A 19,248-nucleotide genomic window follows, 5' to 3' on the forward strand; every position below is an offset into this window, starting at 1 on the left:
AAAGGGATTATTAGTTTATTTAGAGACTCTCATATTGACCTGTCTTCACAAAATGATACAAATAACACATAAAGAAGAAAGCAAGTCTTGCTATCAGGCAGCCAATGTTTAATATGATTTTACAGTCAGCAGTCCAAGTATTTTGACTATGTACATTTTGCTGCTTCTTTTCTTGCTGCACTCTACTTCAGTCATAAAATAAAAGATAATGTATTCTGTCAACAGAATGAAATAATGCTACTAGGTAATAGAGTCTGAAATGTTTACAAACCTATAAATGAAGACTGCACCATTAATATGAATGAATATAATCAAATGCTTTCATGATAATTACTATGTACAGACCAAAGCATAACCTGCCTATTTTTAGTATAATAGTTGTAGGCTTTATAATCAAGGAAAAACTATTAGTGCTCACAAACATTAATTTTCATGTTACAAAGGATGTTCCTTTAAAATCTTTCCATGCTAAAGTCAAGACAATTATCATAGGTTCCTATGTTTCCTTATGAGCTCAGAGACACTTTGTATCATATGTAACTTAACCATTTTGAAAACTAGACTAGCCAAATTAGAAAAACTATCCAATCAGGATGTCAAGTCAGGTGGGATTCTTTCTTTTGGATCCTGACCATATGCCATGATTCCAGACAAATCCCACAATATTACATGCAAGGTATAAAAAAGAGGCTCTGTTGAGTAAAAGGAATCTTACAAGGCCAGCATAAGGGGGATGAGAAGTTTCAGCTCTCTTGTGATGGGTGGTTTCAGGTACCACTGAGACTAGCTTTCAAGAAAGGAGTTGTAGGGAGAGGTATCAGATTCAGCTCTCAGCTGCCACAGGGATTACATAAATTGTGGAAAGTCCTCTCACACAATGTCAGACCCCTGCTGGAACTGCTGACATCCTATGATTAGTAAAGGCAGGATTGGGGGTGCCAGATGTTCACGGATTATCTGAAGAGGACTTGGCAGCTGTGGAGTAGTACTGCCCTCATCTATGTAGACAGCTGAGCTCAGGTGCTGCTCCAACATCTAAAAACAGATGTACACCTGGCTCCAAAAGCCAACTGCTTTGTCAAACAGTGAACATTCAGTATCATTCTCTGATGGAGCTCAATGTGATACATATGTAAATTTTTCAATTGAACCAATATGTTTATTTATTGAAAGAATTAGAAAAAATAATCAAGTCAGACATAAATGAAGACATAAAGAGTTTCAAGTTCACAGATTTAAGCATAGATAGATAGGCAGATAGATAAAACATTTACTCTTCATTGAAAACCTAAGAATGAAAAGGAAATGGCAATAAAAGTATAAGAAATTCATGAAGATTGTTTGATAGCAATAGTAATTTTGCATATAAATAGGCATAAACGAATTTAGGTACTAACAAACATTAAGAATGACATAGTATTTTCTAGAATATCTATGAACTTAATGTATTTTTCTGAAAATAAAACACATATATTGAGACTGGTAACATACTTAATCTTCTCTAATATGTGACCTACTATTCAGTGAAGGATTCTGTATCATTTATTCCTCCATTGAAGATATGACCTGAATACTAGAGAGCATCTTTACAAAACCATGGCCAAGTGCAATTCATAAAAATAAATATGGATCATTTCCTTATGTGAATTTATCTGACTTAATTCTGGATTGCATGGTACACAATGACTTATATCAGTTCTAAGCTCTGTTTTTTAAGGGTCTGGTCCTCCAAACATTTTGTTTGGTCTTTAGAGTGGGGAAATGACATTTTTAAATATTATAACATAAGTGGGGATAGGGGAGTAACAGCATTATATCAAAATAATTGACCTGAGCCTGGGGCAATGGTCTTTATGTAAAGCTCTCACAAGCATTTTGTGACCTTAAACAGTAAGAATTTATGAGCTCTTAGACTCTGCTTGGCTACTCTTTAAGACACTTCCATTCATGTCTGATTAAACAAATAGTAAACACAACATCAAAGGAAAAAAATCCAGCTTTACATTGTGAAGTACACATTTGACTTTTTTTTGCACTAAAAATGCATAGAGAAGAGAATCATTATATATAGCATTGTTTTCAAAATGGAAAATTTGTTTCTATTGGGACATCCTTTAGGCTTGTTCAAAAAGAAAATGTTCTTGTCTCTCTCTCTCTTTTAAGTATAAACAAGGGAAATGATTTCTGACTGTCTTGTTACTATAGGAAACTATATTTTCAGCAGGAGAGAAATAAGATTGCTTTCATTATTTTAATTGTATGACAGTTTTCCCAATGCAGAAAAGAATTGACTTTGGAGGCTTAAAAAAGCACTCATATGTAATGAAAACTCCTTGTCACATTGCAAAAGCGTATGATATTGTCCTACCTTTCAAAAAGATGTGAAACTTTCTGCAGCTGTTTCACATAAAGTATTGTGACACTGGGTAATTTAAGTTTTGAAATATTTCATCCATAAAAAAAAGTTTTTTGAGACAAAGTTACAGATAACCCAACTGCATTCATTCATATTTACTGTTTGCTTTTGTTGAATGCATAAATGATCTGCCCAACTGTGTAATGAAGTTTATTCCAAGTTTTCCCTAAACTCTCCATCCTCCTTTGGAATGGGGTGGATGGGTTATATAAAATCCGCAATTTATGTGCAATGAGGTAAAATGTTAGCAACAGAAGTGTTTTGATTTAACTACAAGGAAAATATTTAGTTGGGGGCAGGTAACTCTTCTGTATTTGTAACCTCACTTTTCTTTTTTAGGTGTTGTTTTTATTAGCACACAGTAGCAATGAAAGAGTAAATTGTAAACATTCATCATCTAAGCATTGCATTTATTGATTTTCTCATATGCAGCACTTTGCGTACTTGGTGATATATGAAAGAACCCAAGAGAAACGAAAGGTTGTAACTGTTCACTGATGATGAATCTCCCATGAGAGTTTAAAAATGAGTTTAAAAAAATCCTGTAACAGTAGGCTAACAGGAAAATATTCATTTAACGTGCCTTAGATGCATCATCTATGGCTTACAGGGACAAAGAATTTTGTGCATGCTAACATGTGTATGCCTTTACTTACTGAAAAGCCCTCCTCATCTATCCCACCTTTATGTACAACCTGCCATTGTCAAATCAAGGTAAAAACCACTGGCTTTGGAAAGTGACAGTGATTTCCAGATGTTGATTTTCCAGAACATCAGCAGATATTGAGGGTAGCTGTATACATTTTATTTTGTTACATTGACAGTTGAAGCAGTGATATAAAAATGTAAATGTGTTAATGACCACTTTTGGCTTACACATGGTTTAAATGAGTAGATACTGTGATTCTATGAAAATAGATTCCCATTTAGATTTGAAAAGTTGTTTAATTTCTGTGTGTAATGAGTGCAGAGTAGAATTAATACACATAGGTATTGATTAGTGATTGATAGAGATTAGGACTGAAATACTACATAAAAGTTAAGTTTCACACCTTGTCTTATGAACTACCTGTGCACAGTATGATTATTATCTGTTTTTTGTAAAGATATTCTGAGTTTTTGTAGTTTTTTTGAACAGGAAGAGAGAAAAAGTGATATTGTTTCCATTTATGCGAAAAAAGACACATTTTAAAAACTAACATTATGTTTCATAAAACTTCTTCCATTATTTCCACATAGTTCTTGTAAGCCTCAAATGTGGTACTACCTTAATAAATAAGCATTTACTAATGCTTAGTACTCCTTTTTTTCCCCTTAAATAGACAGACACAAAAAAATGTATAGCGAACAGGCCAGACTTAAATTCATTCTGAGTATGGCTTTATATAACTTGTTAAAGTCTAACATACCATGATGGGAAAACTCTATTTAATGTTCTCAAATCATGCAACTGGACTTTTTTGAGAGTACATTTTTCAAACACTTTTTGGAATCTAGATAAATGCGACAAATAGTGGCAATGCGTATATCCTAAGGTTCATAAACTCAGACTGACTACAGGAAACTAATGGTGGTCAACATAGGAAGCAGAAGCTGAGACTAAAAGGCCCCTGGGTTGTAAGTTCTTGTCCATGATCTCTTTGACCTTGGGAAATGCACTGCTTTCATTTTGCCTCTATAATTTGCAAAAAAGTAAAATATTTTTCTATTTCACATAGGTTCTAGACATTCGTGGAGGCCCTTCAAAGGCAGAAGTACTGCCTAAAGGGAAGAAATAGTGCTATTAGTAAAAAACATAAATGTGGTAAGCACAATTAACGGAAAGATAAGAGTCTAGTGCATTACTGGCATGAAGTGTGAAACTAAGCTGATTTAAGTTCTGTCCATCTGGATGCTACAACATGAATAAAATGTCAAGGCACTAATTTATATTGTATACATTCTCTGAAAAGGTCAATGTCCAATGCTATGCCACTTATTCAGTAGCTTGTTTTCCAGAAACTTTCTCCAGAACAGAGTCAAACATAAGAGGCCAAACACCTCTGATAGCTATTGTCAAGGCCACTTAAAGATCTCTGCTATTGTTTTCGTCTTCACTCACAATCTTATTGACTATAGATAATTTAACATATTATTGTTTGCAGTCTGGGCTATTTTTCTCACAATCCACAGCAAGTATGAAATAGTTGAGCACAAAGGGTTTGAGAATGATGACACATGGAAAGCTCAGCTCAGGGAAAGCAGAAATGTCAAATTGACAGTCAGGTATCAAAGAATAAGATAGAAAAGTCATAAAAAAAAATCAAAGCAGTATGATGAGTCTTAAAATTGTTGACCCTGGATCTCCAACAACAACAAGAAAAAAAATGTAACTATCCTGGATGTCCTCTGATTGCATAAAATTTATAATCCATTTTTAAAAGATGTCATAAAACTGTGGGGGGAATTAAACCAGAAGAGAATGTGAGAGATTATCTGAGATTATAATTTCTCATTTTACAGATGAAAAACTGAAGCAATATGAGTTTCATCCACTACCTAAAGTTATAAATAAAGATTTAAAATTAATAAAATTTTAGTTGCCGGGATAAACTAGTTATTTTTAAAGTTCTCTCTGTGAGGTAGTTTATTCAGTAGCGACGTAGTGTGAGAATGTGTGTGTATGAAGCTATATAGCTATCTGTATATATTCACATTTATTTTTATGCCAACATATGCATCTTTCCAGCAACTATATATGAGAAACATATGTCTTAGTTGTCAAGTATAACATTTCTCCAATATTTTTACAATATTTTTTAAACTTACATTTGAGGTTGAACGTATTTATGCTATTAGGATTCACCCTAAATTTACAAGTCTGTATCTAGAAAATAAACCAAGTCCAGAATTACATACTTAGTTTTGGGTTGAGAATAAGGGAGTGTCACCTGTTGGGTCCTATTATCTTGTAGAAGCAGATGGATTTCACTTAGGTAAATCTATGAGGGACATGCCAAATGCCAAGCCAAAAAAAGGAAGAAGAAAGTAAAGAAATATTGGAAACTTTCAGGCCATGCCTTAGCCTTTATCATACTATGTTCATATTTTCCAAATAGGGTGCATGAGCCACTTGCCTAAGAATCTCTGTAATATATGTTAAAAAAGTAGCTCTGATATCTGTACAGGGAGAGAAAGAAAGAAAGAATGAGGCATAAGTAGCCAGCATCTCAGATTGTAGTGTCGGTCTGAAGCACTGGGACCAGGCCAAAAATGTAGAGATCCAGAGAAGTGTTTATGGAGAAATAATTAGACTTTGGAAGACTTTTATTTTATTTATTTTATTTTATTTTATTATTTTATTTTATTTATTTTATTATTTTTGTTGTTGTTTTGTTTTTTGTTTTTTTTTTTTTTTTGGAAGACTTTTAAAAGGAAGTAATATCTAGACAGGAACCTGAAGAATGAATAGACATTTTCTAGGAAAAGAGATAGAAATGTCTTAAGAAAATAGAGCTTCAATAACAATAATTGGAATTAGTCCATGTGCATAGACATGAAGGTGAGATAGAAAACACAGCATATTTGAGACACTGAGAAGCATTCAATCCTTGACCATGTAAGTAATGGTGGATGCCAGAGAATTAGGTCAGCTTCTATCAGAAAGGTATTTATCAGCCTGGGCAAGGAATCAAGGTTTGAGAAAGAAATCTTTTGAAATGACAGAGATTAAGCATGTTTAAATACTGACAGAGAAAAGTTGAAGAATAAAAAGAAAAGGTCATTGACAAGAGACTATCTGTTGTAGAGATGGCATTGGCACTTACCTTCTGTGCCCTTATAACTACTGGAAAGGTTTTCCTTATTTTTCTCTTTTCCTTGGAGTTATCTCTATTCCCTGAATTGTTTTCCATTCATGAGTTTTACTCCTCACCCCATTGAAATTTGCTGTGAATTCAGCGCACCCCACTGAGCTTGCTCTAGCCAAAGTAATCAGTGATCCCCTTTGAATAAATCAATAGTCTACAGTACTTACTATATTTTCAGTGACCTTTGATTATGTTGACCATTGACTGCCTTCTCCAAAGAATCTTTTCATATGCTTTCACATCTGCACAAGAATGTTTATGGCAATATTTTCACAATAGCCTCAAATTGGAATCAATTCAAGTATTTATCAAAATTATAAAGGATAAGAGTGCCTGGATAGCACAGTCGGTTAAGCGTCCGACTCTTGGCTTCAGCTCACTCAGGTCATAATCTTAGGGTTGTGGGATTGAACCCCACATTGGACTCCATGCTCAGTGCAAGTCTGCTATAAGATTCCCTCTTTCTCTCCCTTCCCCTCTACCCCTCCGCCCCCCATATGCATGCATGCATGCTCTCTCTCTTTCTCTATAAATGGATCAACAAATCTTTTTAAAAAATATAAAGGATAAATTGTCGTGTTTTTTTGTTTACTTTTATTTTGTGTGGTAGTTTTAGTCAACGGATTATATACAGTAATGAAAAGGAATGAACTGTAGCTATCTATAGGCACTGACATGACAAATCTCACAAACATTAATGTTAATTGAAAAAAGCCATAAACAAAATATATTTCCAGTCATTTAAAACTCAGTGCAGACCAAATTATAAGATGCTTAGGAACTCAAGAGAATCATTATTTTGTGAGTGTGAGAAGGCTTGAAGTTGGTAAATGGGCCTGTAGGTCTTTTTCAGGGGTATCAGAAATGTTTTATTTTTTGACCTAGGTTTTTGTTACATGAGTTCACTTTAAAATACTTTATCAAGTGGAACATTTGTGTTTTATCATTTGTCTATGTATGTTATATCTCATACTTTAAAAAAATTCGAAGCTTTAAGTCAAGAATGCTAAATAAGGGATCCCTGGGTGGCGCAGTGGTTTGGCGCCTGCCTTTGGCCCAGGGCGCGATCCTGGAGAGCCGGGATCGAATCCCACGTTGGGCTCCCGGTGCATGGAGCCTGCTTCTCCCTCTGCCTGTGTCTCTGCCTCTCTCTCTCTCTCTCTCTCTGTGACTATCATAAATAAATAAAAATTAAAAAACAAATTAAAAAAAAAAGAATGCTAAATAAATCCACCCTTTCCCCTTAGCTTTTCTGACATTATGCCCTTGCATTTGTCTTATTTTTCTGACTGCATTGTCTCAGCATCCCTCTGTAGGGTGTACTGTTCCTCAAGTTTTGATATTAATCAAGACTTTCACTTATGCCTGTTTTCAGAATTCCGCTTGGTAACCATTGCTTTTACAAGCCTCTGGCTATTATCCACAAGCCATATATATATATTTCAAGTTAAGACTACTTTCTGAAGCTCCAGGCCCACATGCACAACTCCATAATTAATATCTCTTCTGGAGTGCCTCATGCCATCTCGAATTCAATATGCCCTAATCTAAATATCGTCCTACCAGAACATCTCCTTCTTCTAGCTTTCCCTCTTTCAGTGAATAACTATTTATACCCCATTGCCCAAGCTGTGGACTGGGGAATTATGCTAAATTTGTCCAGTCCATGTATTCCCATCCTATAAAATGCCAAACCCTGTGGAATCTACTTCCTAAATAAGCTCTAATTTGCCTGTGTCCCTCCAATTTTCTTGCCAGCAAACTGTCCAGGCAACAATTAATTGCTTGCATTTCTGTGCCAGCATTCTTAGTACATTCCTGATTTAAGCATTGCCCACCCATCAATCTAACCCACAAAAAAAGAAAAAAAAAAAAACAGCCAAATAAACATTTTTTAAACGTAATCATGAATTCTGATCTTGTCACCCCCAATAAATCTAGCATGTTTCTTCAAGCTTGTGTAAATATTTTTTTTTCTATTTACTGGATAAATTTCATTAGGATAGATAGATTTGCACCCACTTCTCAAAGGACACCATGAATACATACATTAAATAAAGGACTGAAGTTATGCCAAACTTAAAATGATCAAAGAAAAAATAAAATAATATTCCATAACTACCAGAGTATGCATGACCCATAGTGGATCATTAATTTCCAGAGCTTGTCCTTTATATATACCTTATTCTAATAGAAGGAATACCACCTATGATCTCCACATATTTTCTTCCATATGTTCTTGCCAATTCCAAACCTAACAGCTTGAAAAGTGTTGGGAGCTAAAAAAAGAAATAGACTCTTCCCTTAGCTTCTATATCATGATAGTCTAGCATTTATTTGTTTGTCTAAACCTTCTCATCAGGCTTGAGTTGGAAAACAACTTATATTAGGGAAATACATAAACCCAAGACTGTGAGTGCACAGAACGTGTTTGTCTGTTTCCTGCTCTAGCCCTAACCCCTGAAACCCTGCCTAACATGGCAACTTTTCCCTGTTAAGGGTCTCCAGTGAATGAGTGGTACTGGAATCTGTTCTGTCAGATTCTCTTTTGAGAATCTTTGCCAAAATTTGTGGGAAAAAACCATTAGTCAACAGTAGGCATTTAAGATGAAAGGTCATTATGTAGAAGGATAAAGAGAAGGTGATGATATAATTGAAGCATTGTGGAGCGGATGCTAAGGAAAAAAGCCAAACAAAGGACGCCAGATTCATGGGAAATAAACGTGGAATATAACTGAACCCTATTAATTGATTGGTGGTAGAGAAAGACCCAGGACATCTTCCAACTCGGTACTCTCTCTTCGTGTTCTTCCCTAATTGAACCGCATTTGTAGAATCCCATGAGCGACCGTCTTGCCTTTACCTGTGGCATCTCTCCAATACATGGTGACTTACTTAGTGACCAAAATATCCAATTAACACTTAGGTCAAGTCATGTAGACTGGCAGAAAAGAAGAATAGGTAAGTGTTTGTCTGAAGTAGAGTGAAGGAGATGACATTGCTGGAAACACTCTCGTCCTCTGCTTAGGAATGAAAATTGGTAAGTGGTCTGAAAAAGCATGCTAGTTGAGGTAGCATAGAGAGGATAAAGCAATGAGTGAAATGGATAAATAATTGGATCAGGAACAAGATCTTCTGGTTTCCTTCTCAATTCTAATACTTCTTAGCAGAGAGGCCCTGGGGAATTCACTTAATTTTCTTGAGTTTGGTTTTCACATGTGTAAAATAAAGATAAAAACTACCTTGCCTACTTCTCTGAGGCTTTGGGAAGATCAGGCTGGATAATATCCATGAAATAGCTTTATGAAATTTATAGCTCCCTTTAAATCATCGTTTTTGTTATAATCATTATCATAAAGCACTCTACCATGTACAGTGGGACTTCTTTACTGAAGCTGTGTCTTTTGTCTTTTAAGAGAGATTCTAAGGTGAGTCCCACCTTTGTATTCAGTGGTAACTGAAGAGCTCATCCCTGGAGTCTGCAAAGTCAAAGCAGAGCACAAGAAACTGCACATACAGGTCTGAAACCCGACTATAGATCAGGGAACTACAGAGTACAGTTCAAGATAAAGCTGTCTCTTGATCACTTTCTCTGGGGAGAAAAAAGAAAAAAAGAAAAGAAAAAGGAACAAGAAGAAAAGGCAAAAAGACACTGCGGCCCAGAATGGAAGTCTTGATATAATAATGTCTGAGCCTGGCTTCTTGAGAGGAGTTTAATCACTGCTTAGTTAAGGAAGAGGCACAAGGAGGGCTGTCTGTCCCCTCATTCTCTGAAGGGGACAGGTCAAAAATCTACCTCTGCTTTTTGTGGCAATTAATTCCACTGCATTCTCTCTGTAAGAGACCCTGAGGATGGCAAAGCTTTATATATATGGAATCTTTTTCACAGCTACACATCTAGATTCCAAGGAGAGTGTGCATCTGTGTGTCCATCGCAGTGGATAGTGACAGTACGGCCAGAGAATGCTTATAAAATAAAAGATGAGAAAGCAATCTTAGTGTCTAAGTCCCTAATTACAGATGCAAAGTGTTTTGATTCTTGATTGGCATTTTGAAAATATTTCTATAATATCATCAGTGAAACCTAAATTTAAACAGTGTGGTTTGTCTGAAATTTGGGTTCCCTATTGAATTAAACTCTGAAATGAGTCCAGTTGCTCCAGTGTTTCTTCTTTCAGAGAATAGACAGTTGGGAACGGGAGTTTAATTTGGGAAAAATAAGAACCTCTTGACCTGCCTCACACATGACAAATTAAAGCCAGCCTGGTTTTATTTCTTTTGTTCACTTTTAGTTGATTCTAAACAAAAGCAAGGGGAAAAAGGAATTGTTTGATTTTGGATGGTTTTACACTTTTCCAATTCTCAATGATTTACCACATCTTTAAGCCCTTACCCTGTGTCACTAAACATTTCAGAGTTTTGCTGTATCTAGCAAAGTCACAAGAAAAGGCAATTGCGACAGAACACAGTGTCTAAAGTCACATATTTCAATATCACAAAGATGTTGGAGATAATTTATTTATGTCCTTTTAATTTGCAGATCACAGATATGAGGTCGAGAAAAATTAAATGGCTCACAAGGTCACAAAACTGATTAATGTTGAAACAGGTTGAGCACCCACATTTTCTGAGTCCTGCATCAGTGAAGTTCCCTGTCTGTTTTGTCTCTCTCCCTCTTTTCCCCAGATGTAGTTCTGTGCTAATGCTTGCAAACAAGAACTCAGTGCTCTGTAAACATGTCATGTTCTTTAGGTGGCAAGAATAAAACTATTGTGGTAATACGTTTTTGTATTTTGCCTATATTGATAGGTCCAGAACAGGGAGTAAAAATCTCATTTGATGCCTTTCAAAAATACCTGCTGTAAATAAGCATCCTCTTCTGAGTTGCAGAGACAGGACTGAAACTCTGTGAACTAACATGCCAGCAACAGTGACTGTACTCTGTGCCATTTTTCTATATATTCAGTAATGATATCACTTTATAAATAAGCTGATACAAACTTTTGAAAAGGAAAATAAATGTAAGATGAAGTTATGAAAAACAAGTAATGCTTGAATGTGCAATATAGTATTAGGACAAAAACATCGATCCTAAGATGAACAACTACTGCATATATGCCCATCATTAAAATTAATTTTAAAGAAGTTCAATGTGTACATAAATCTTTTTCACAGACAGACACAAGGAACCCAGCACAATTACAATTATCTGTGTATATTGTTATAATTAAGGAGGTTGTTTGTTTGGGTTCATAATTTTTGAGGGGTGAACATTCTCAAAAGACTAAACAGAAATAAAAAAGTGAATAAAAAACAAGTGTATATATAATTACAAATATTTGGCATTCATTAAGCTGTCTAATCTCTTGATGGAAAAGTGAAGAAGGGAAATATGAGGTTTACTTAAGTTTTATTTTGGTTTAAGTCTATCTTGCATCCCTAAGGTGCCTGGATATATAGGTACAGTAGGCTGAAATATGTCTGCCTCCTAATCCTCTACCTCCTACAAAAAAAGAAAGAAACGGGTATCCACATCCCAATGTGGATGCTATCTTATTTGGAAAAAGGAATTGTGGAGATGGGATTAAATTAAGGATGTTGAGATGGAGAGATCATTCTGGATTATGCATGTGGTTTAGTATATAATCATAAGACTCCTTGTACAAGACAGGCAGAGGGAAATTTGACCATAGAACAGCAGAATATATAACCACAGCAGCAGATATTGCAGTGACATGGCCAAGAGCCAACCAATATGGCAGCCAGGAAAAACTGGGACAGGCAAAGAATGGATATTCCCCTAGAGCCTCCAGACTGAACCAGCCCTGCCACCTCCTTGATTCTAGCCCTCAAAGATTCATTTCAGCATTCTGGCCACTAAGATTGCAAGAGAATGAATGTCTATTGTTTTAAGCCATTGAGTTTGTGATGATTTTTTACAACAAAAACCAATATATTAGCAATAAATAAATGTATTAAGAGAAAGAATGGTGTCATCTAATCGGAAAAAAATATTACAATTAAACAATATCCTTATCCTGGACCTTTGGAGGAAAAATCTCTCTGAAAAGTTCAGTATGATCAACTTGTTTTGATCATATTGATCAACTTGTTTTCCTGTTGCTAAATTCATCAGAAAAGGGAAATAAATGATACATCATCTAACTTATGCTCTGGATTAGGCATTGATGGAACTTTGGCAAATCCTCATTTTCTCGAAGATGGCTTGTCCAGGATAAATAAATTACTCAGTAGGAGCTGCTCCCAATGGAAGTTCATCCCAATGTACAGCTATCATAGCTAAGTATTTTTTCCTCTGATATTTTCTTTATAACTTGCCATACTCATTTAAAGGAAAGCTATTATTTAAGGTTATGTACTGTACTGGTCTGTCCCTGGACATTTCCAGGAAGTGGGAATCTTGCAGACCACAATATCATGAACCATCCTTACCAGGCCCAGGGGAGAACATAAATGAAAGCAGGTGAGATATCACAAGCTCTTGCTCTCACATCTGCTCCCCCAACACCCATCTTCTTCTATTTACAGGATATTACCTAGTGGTAAAAGCCAAATTCTAACCAATACCAAGAACTCTCCAGGGAACAGTAACTTGAATTGGAATAAAGGTCAAGCTATTTACAAGAATGTAAATGTGAAGGTGTCTGCTCATTTTATTTTATGGACCCGTTCAAAAATAGCCTTGGGAAAGAGAACAGAAGATTAAATCAAAAGTAAGTTTTAATAGGTACAACATAGAATTTTGAAGCTGAAAAATCTGTAAGTGAATCTGAGTGTCACCATTTTCTACTTTCCTCATGTACTGTGGTAGGTATGCACTAATGTGAATCCCAGTGAGTCACATTCGTAAAATACCCACCCACTCCACCCCTCACCACAGAAGGATAGGTGGAATCTGTGATTTGCTTCTGATCAGTAGAATATGGCAAAGGTGATGAGATGGGACCCATGATTGCATTACATTGTATAAGACTCTCATCTCAGCAGACCAGATGGGTTCTCTTGCTTGAAGATACTGGGTACCATATTATAAGAAGGCCTATGGGAGGCTTATATGGCAAAGACCTGAGAGAGAGGAGTAATTCAAAAAGCTGAGGGATCCCTGGGTGGCTCAGTGGTTTAGTGCCTGCCTTCGACCACCCAGGGCGTGATCCTGGAGACCCGGGATCGAGTCCCGCATTGGGCTCTCTGCATGGAGCCAGCTTCTCCCTCTGCCTGTGTCTCTGCCTCTTTCTCTCTCTCTCTCTCTCCCTCTCTCTGTCTCTCATGAATAAATAAATAAAATCTTAAAAAAAAAAAAAGCTGAGAGTGATCTGTGCATGCCAGCCAGTAAGAAATCAGAATCTCAGTCAGGAGCTATAAGGAAATGATTCTGCAAACAATCATGTGAGCTAGGAAGAGAACTGGGCCCTAGGAAGGAATGCAGCCACCTGACATCTTTTTTTTTTTTTTTTCCACCTGACATCTTGATGGCAACCATTTGAGATCCTAGAGGACTCAACAAACTATGTCTTAATGTTTGACCCACAGAGCTTTGAGATAATAAATGTATTTTGTATCAAGCTGCTAGGTTTGTAGTAATTTATTAAGCAACAATTGAAAATTAATACATCTATAATATCTGTAAATCAGCTTCTTAGAATTTGTCAAACAGTGCATGTAGAATAACTTGGGCATAGCAAAACTCAGTGAATATTGGTTATCAATATTTATGATTTTGAAAAATAAGAAATTAAAATTATGCAAGACCTGTAAACAATTTTTTTTCTTATATGAAGATACTAGACTATTCTTAAGCTTTGAGCACTTTGCTAAAACACGTAATTCCCAAACCAAAATAAACAGTCTAATCAATCTAAAGATTTAGATCTAAAGATCTAAATCAATCTTTAGATTTAAAGATTTAGAGTGACATTTTGTCACTGTTGTCAGAGTGTAAGAATTCCACAGTTTTACATTTTGATGTTTTTAGTCTTTGACACTGACATCACATTCTTTCAGTAGAAGTCATTTCATGTAAATTATTTTAAGAGAATCACCTTAATCCCAATAGATAATTATAAGTTAATTATTTGGGATAAAGGTTAGTAGAACAAACTGGACTCTCTAGATCTTAACTTGGACTTGGACACCACTTTGCAAACACGTCACTTGTGTGGATTTTGAAGTCAAAGACCTCGGCTTACTTCTAAGTTATATTATTATGTTTTATTTGACCTTGAATTCACTTCTCCTGAGACCTTAATTGTCCTAACTTCAACTGAAAGTATCCCTCATAATTATTGCTGATGTCCTCATGGATATTCTCTTAATTGTAAACCCCTATGAAATGTTACTTATTATTTACTCTTCCACTTACTGCTTGTTTTTAAAGATAAGAATGACAAATAAGATAGACAGATAAGTCTCTCCTGTGTTCTAATTTTCTACAATCTCAATAATGTAGTTAAATTCTTGTTCTGTGATAGTCATTTTTAAAAGAAACCATTTTAATTTTTTATAATTATAATAATATATATATTTTTTTCTTTGGCAGTTGCTTATGCTGCTCTCACACTCATTATCCTTCCCATTTCTTCCATTTCTTTCATTCAAGTGAGAAAATCCATCCAGGTGATCAAAGAAAATGTCAAACATGGTAAAAATTTTGAGTTAAGATCATCAGCGCACTTCAAAGACTTCTGACTATGGCATTATCACAAGAAAGTAAGTGCCAGCAAACTGTTATCAAAATCACTGATCAGGTCTGAGAAGAAAGTAATTGTGCTACATATTAAAATTTGTGATAGAGGATCCCAGATTCTCTCTAGAACTCCTAAAAAGCAGTATTACATATAATGCAGCATTGTATGTAATTCAATATGCATTAGTAGATTTGGAAAACAGGGCCTCCTGTTTGATGAGTGGCCTACTCTCAGAGAATTACTCCATTTAATTTCGAATTAAGCATCTAGGAAGACATTACAAATAATATCTCTAAAAAATTCAGTAAATACTTTTTTATCTTAAATATCATACTTCTTAACTATGGTAGGTAACTTAACTCTGGATGGTGGGTAATGAGCCTATTTTTTTTTTTTAATTTTAAGATTTATTTATTTATCTGAGAGAGAGAGGAGGGGAACGGCAGTGGCAGAGGGAGAGAGAGAGTCTTAAGCAGACTGCCCTGAACGTGGAGCTCGATGTGGGTTTTGATCCCACAACCCTGAGATCATGACCTGAGAGGAAACAAAGAGACTCTTAACTGATGAGCCACCAGGTGCCCCTAGGGCTTTGGATATTTTAATGACCATCTGAGAGCTTCAACTCTTGCTTCATTTTCAATGTTCTGTTCTTTATTTCCCTTTATGATTTATTATAGATATTTAGTATAAAGTAATATTTGCTCATTTAAAAATTTTATCAGAATAGAAAAGCATACAAAAAAACCCAAAATCTTTCTCTCCATTCCCAATTCTTCTTCACAAATATGACTAGGCTTAACCTAGTCTGTGTTTCAGGTGATCCCCCTAGCACATTTACACTGAGGCCTGAAGCAAAGGTTAGGATGTAGCCATTGTATAACTTGGAAAAAATATTACTATTACAATGAAAGTCATATATAAAGGTCCCTGGAGAATGTGGAAATGGAGTCAAGGAAAATTAAAGACCTTTAGATTTCTGGAAGATGTGTGTTAAAGATGAAAGTTCTAAGAGAAGAATCTATAAAATAAGAAAGGGATTATGTGATCTCATAAACCATATTGAGAAGTGTAGACTAAACTAATGGGATAAAGGTAGTTACTTAGGTAACTTAAGTAACTTAAGGATGAGTAACTTAAGACACACAGACATATGTTATATGCTAAAACAAAGGAAAACATCAGCATTTTGCTTTTAACAGTTTGGCTACTCAGATATCCTAAGAAACAAATAGCTGGGATCATTGTTTTACAGGTAAAAGATGAGTTCATGAAAACAAAAGGAACCCTGGAGGGAAAAAATTAACAAAGCTAAAACCAGAAAGTTATTGCAAAAACCACAGGTGACCATGGAAGCATGTCATATCACACACAGAATTTTAATTGTTATTTGAGTGATAAGAGAGAAGTCTGGTAATGTTGGAGAATCTGAACAGATATATCCTCCATGTAGAATGAGGACCATTACAAGGCCAGAAACTTAGTGTAGTATAGGTAAGAAAAACACCCATTCTCTGGCAAAGAAAGTTTCCAAGAACTATTTTGTATCTCAGACTTTGGGTCAGGTTGTAAAATGAGTCTCTACCAAGAATCTTAGTTATGGTGGGGTATAATCAGGCATAATTTAAGCAGCTAGAAACTCCTAAGAGACAAATTAAAATTATCTGTGATGAGTAGTGCCACTGTCTTTCTGACATAAATAAACACCGTCTTACTAGAGGAATATATCTTCAGCACAGGAGCAGCATAATTTTGACAGTAGATTTCTCATTATAAACTTTGATGTCAAAAGGTTATGGGCTCATGTATTCATAGTGCTGAAAGCAAAAACAAACAAGCAAACAAAAAACGTCAAACAAGAATCATGTAACTGATAACTATTTTTCAAAAGTGAGGGAAAAATCAAAACATTCCCAGAATAACAAAAACTAAGGAAGTTCATAACCACTAGACTATCTTGCAAGAAATCCATGTTCAAGGATTAGCAGACTTAATATTGATGAGATGTTAGTACTACCCAAATATAACTACAGATTCAGTGGAATCCTTACAAAAATCCTAACAATGTTTTATGCAGAAATAAAAATCCATCCTAAAATCCATATAGAATCTGAGTGACCCTGAATAGCCAAAGCTAGCTCTAAAAAGAACAAAGTTGTAAGGCTCACATTTCCTAATTCAAAACTTATTACAATTAATATTCAGTAATCAAAATGATGTGGTAATGGGACACCTGGATGGCTCAGCAGTTGAGCATCTGCCTTTGGCTCAGGGCATGATCCCAGGGTCCTGGGATCAAGTCCCACATTGGGCTTCTTGCATAAAGCCTGCTTCTCCCTCTCTCTCTCTCTCTCTCTCTCTCTCTCTCTCTCTCTCATCTCTCATGAATAAATAAATAAAATTTTAAAAAATAATGTGGTACTAGTAGAAAGACATACCCATAGACCAATGGAAAAGAAGGAAAGCCAAGAAAGTAACCCATGAGTATATGTTCAAATGATTTTTTGCAAGGGAACTAAAACCATGCAATGGGGAAAGAACAGTATTTTAAATAAATGGTCCTGGAAAAACTGGCCATCCACAGGCAAAAGAAGGAAGCTGGACTCTTAACTAACACCACATGGAAAAATTAACTAAAACTTCTTCAAAGACCTAAAGATAAGAGATAAACTATAAAACTAATATAAGAAAACATAAGGGAAAAGCTACATGAAATTAGATTTGGCAATGATTTCTTGGATATGACAGCAAAGTCAGAGGCAACAGAGATTAATATTCAGAATACATAGAGAACTTCTAAATTCAATGACAATTACAAAAAACTCAACTGAATTCAAAGATACGAGCAAAGAACTTGACATTTCTCTAAAGAAGATACATAAATGATCAATAAGCACATGAAAAGATGCTCAACATCAGTAATCATTAGGAATGTACAAATAAAAAATCAGTTAGGTAGTATTTCACACCAGTTAATATGGATACTATTAAAAAATAAATGAAACAGAAAATAATAGGTATTTGCAACAATGTGAAGAAAGTGGAACACCTGTGTATTGCTAGGGGGAAATATAAAATGGTGTGACCACTGTGAAAAACAATACTGATGTTATTTAAAAAAAAGTATGTACCCAAAATAATTGAAATCAGAATCCTGAAGAGATATTAGTATACTCACGTTTATAATGGCATGATGCACAATAGATAAAATATGGAAGTGACCCAAAGATCTACCAACATCCAAAAGCATCCAAAAGCATCCTGGCTTTAGCTTATAAGTGCTTTGCCTTAAAGTCTTTTGCAGTGATTCAAGGGAAAAAAATATCCCTTAAGCAACATTCACTTTGTTAAAAGCCGGGAATCCAAAGATTATTCAGATATCATTTCTTAATTTAAATGGATAGAAAGCATGCAAGATGTGTTTTGCAGGTCTGCATAATGCTACAAAAAATTTTTTTTTAAAGTGAAATCAAGGAATGAGGACATAGTGCATCTATATCCCATTCTCTTTATATCTAACATAGTCATTGTCTTAGTCTGGACTACTTAGTCTGGACTACTATAAACAAGACTACTGTCTTGTTTAAGCCACTATAGACTAGGTGGCTTAAACAAGAAATACCTATTTCTCATGGTTCTGGAGACTGAAAGGCCAGGTCAGGATGCCAACATGGTATGGTGGCTGGTGAGGGCCCTCTTCCTGGTTTATAGACAGCAGCCTTCTTGTTCTATCCTTAAATGTCTAAGGAAGAAGGCTAGCTCTCTGCCTCTTATTAAGATACGAATTCCATTACAGGGCTTCATCCTCATTGCCTAATTACTTCCCAAATTACCCACCCCCAAATACCATCACATTAAAGTGCCAACATATGAATTTGGAGGCAGGGGGCACAGACATTCAGTCTGCAGCCCCTAGCAAGTTCTGTGTCCTTTATAGGTTTTTCTAAATTATGCACAAAACTGAAAAATTCCTTCCTTAGATCATCACTTTCTTGTAATTCATCATAGATAGCAAGAAGATGATATTTGGAATTTGCATCATTCTGTCTGCAAATATCTTTGGCCAGTTCTCAGAGATCATGAGTTACTATTTCCATTTTCCTCATTATGTCTTGTTGAACTTCTTTCCAGCTTCAAATAACATTTTCCTCACTATTCTCATATTTCTTAAAATAATCTTGAGGCTTGTTCAGTCTCCAGAGTCTTCTCAAGGCATGTCCAGCTTTCAAAAAGAGTCTCCCAAAGTCTTCTCAGCTTCTGTCTACCAGCCAAGATTCAGAAG

Source organism: Vulpes lagopus, chromosome 24, assembly GCF_018345385.1.
Source record: "Vulpes lagopus strain Blue_001 chromosome 24, ASM1834538v1, whole genome shotgun sequence".
Classification (NCBI taxonomy): Eukaryota; Metazoa; Chordata; class Mammalia; order Carnivora; family Canidae; genus Vulpes; species Vulpes lagopus.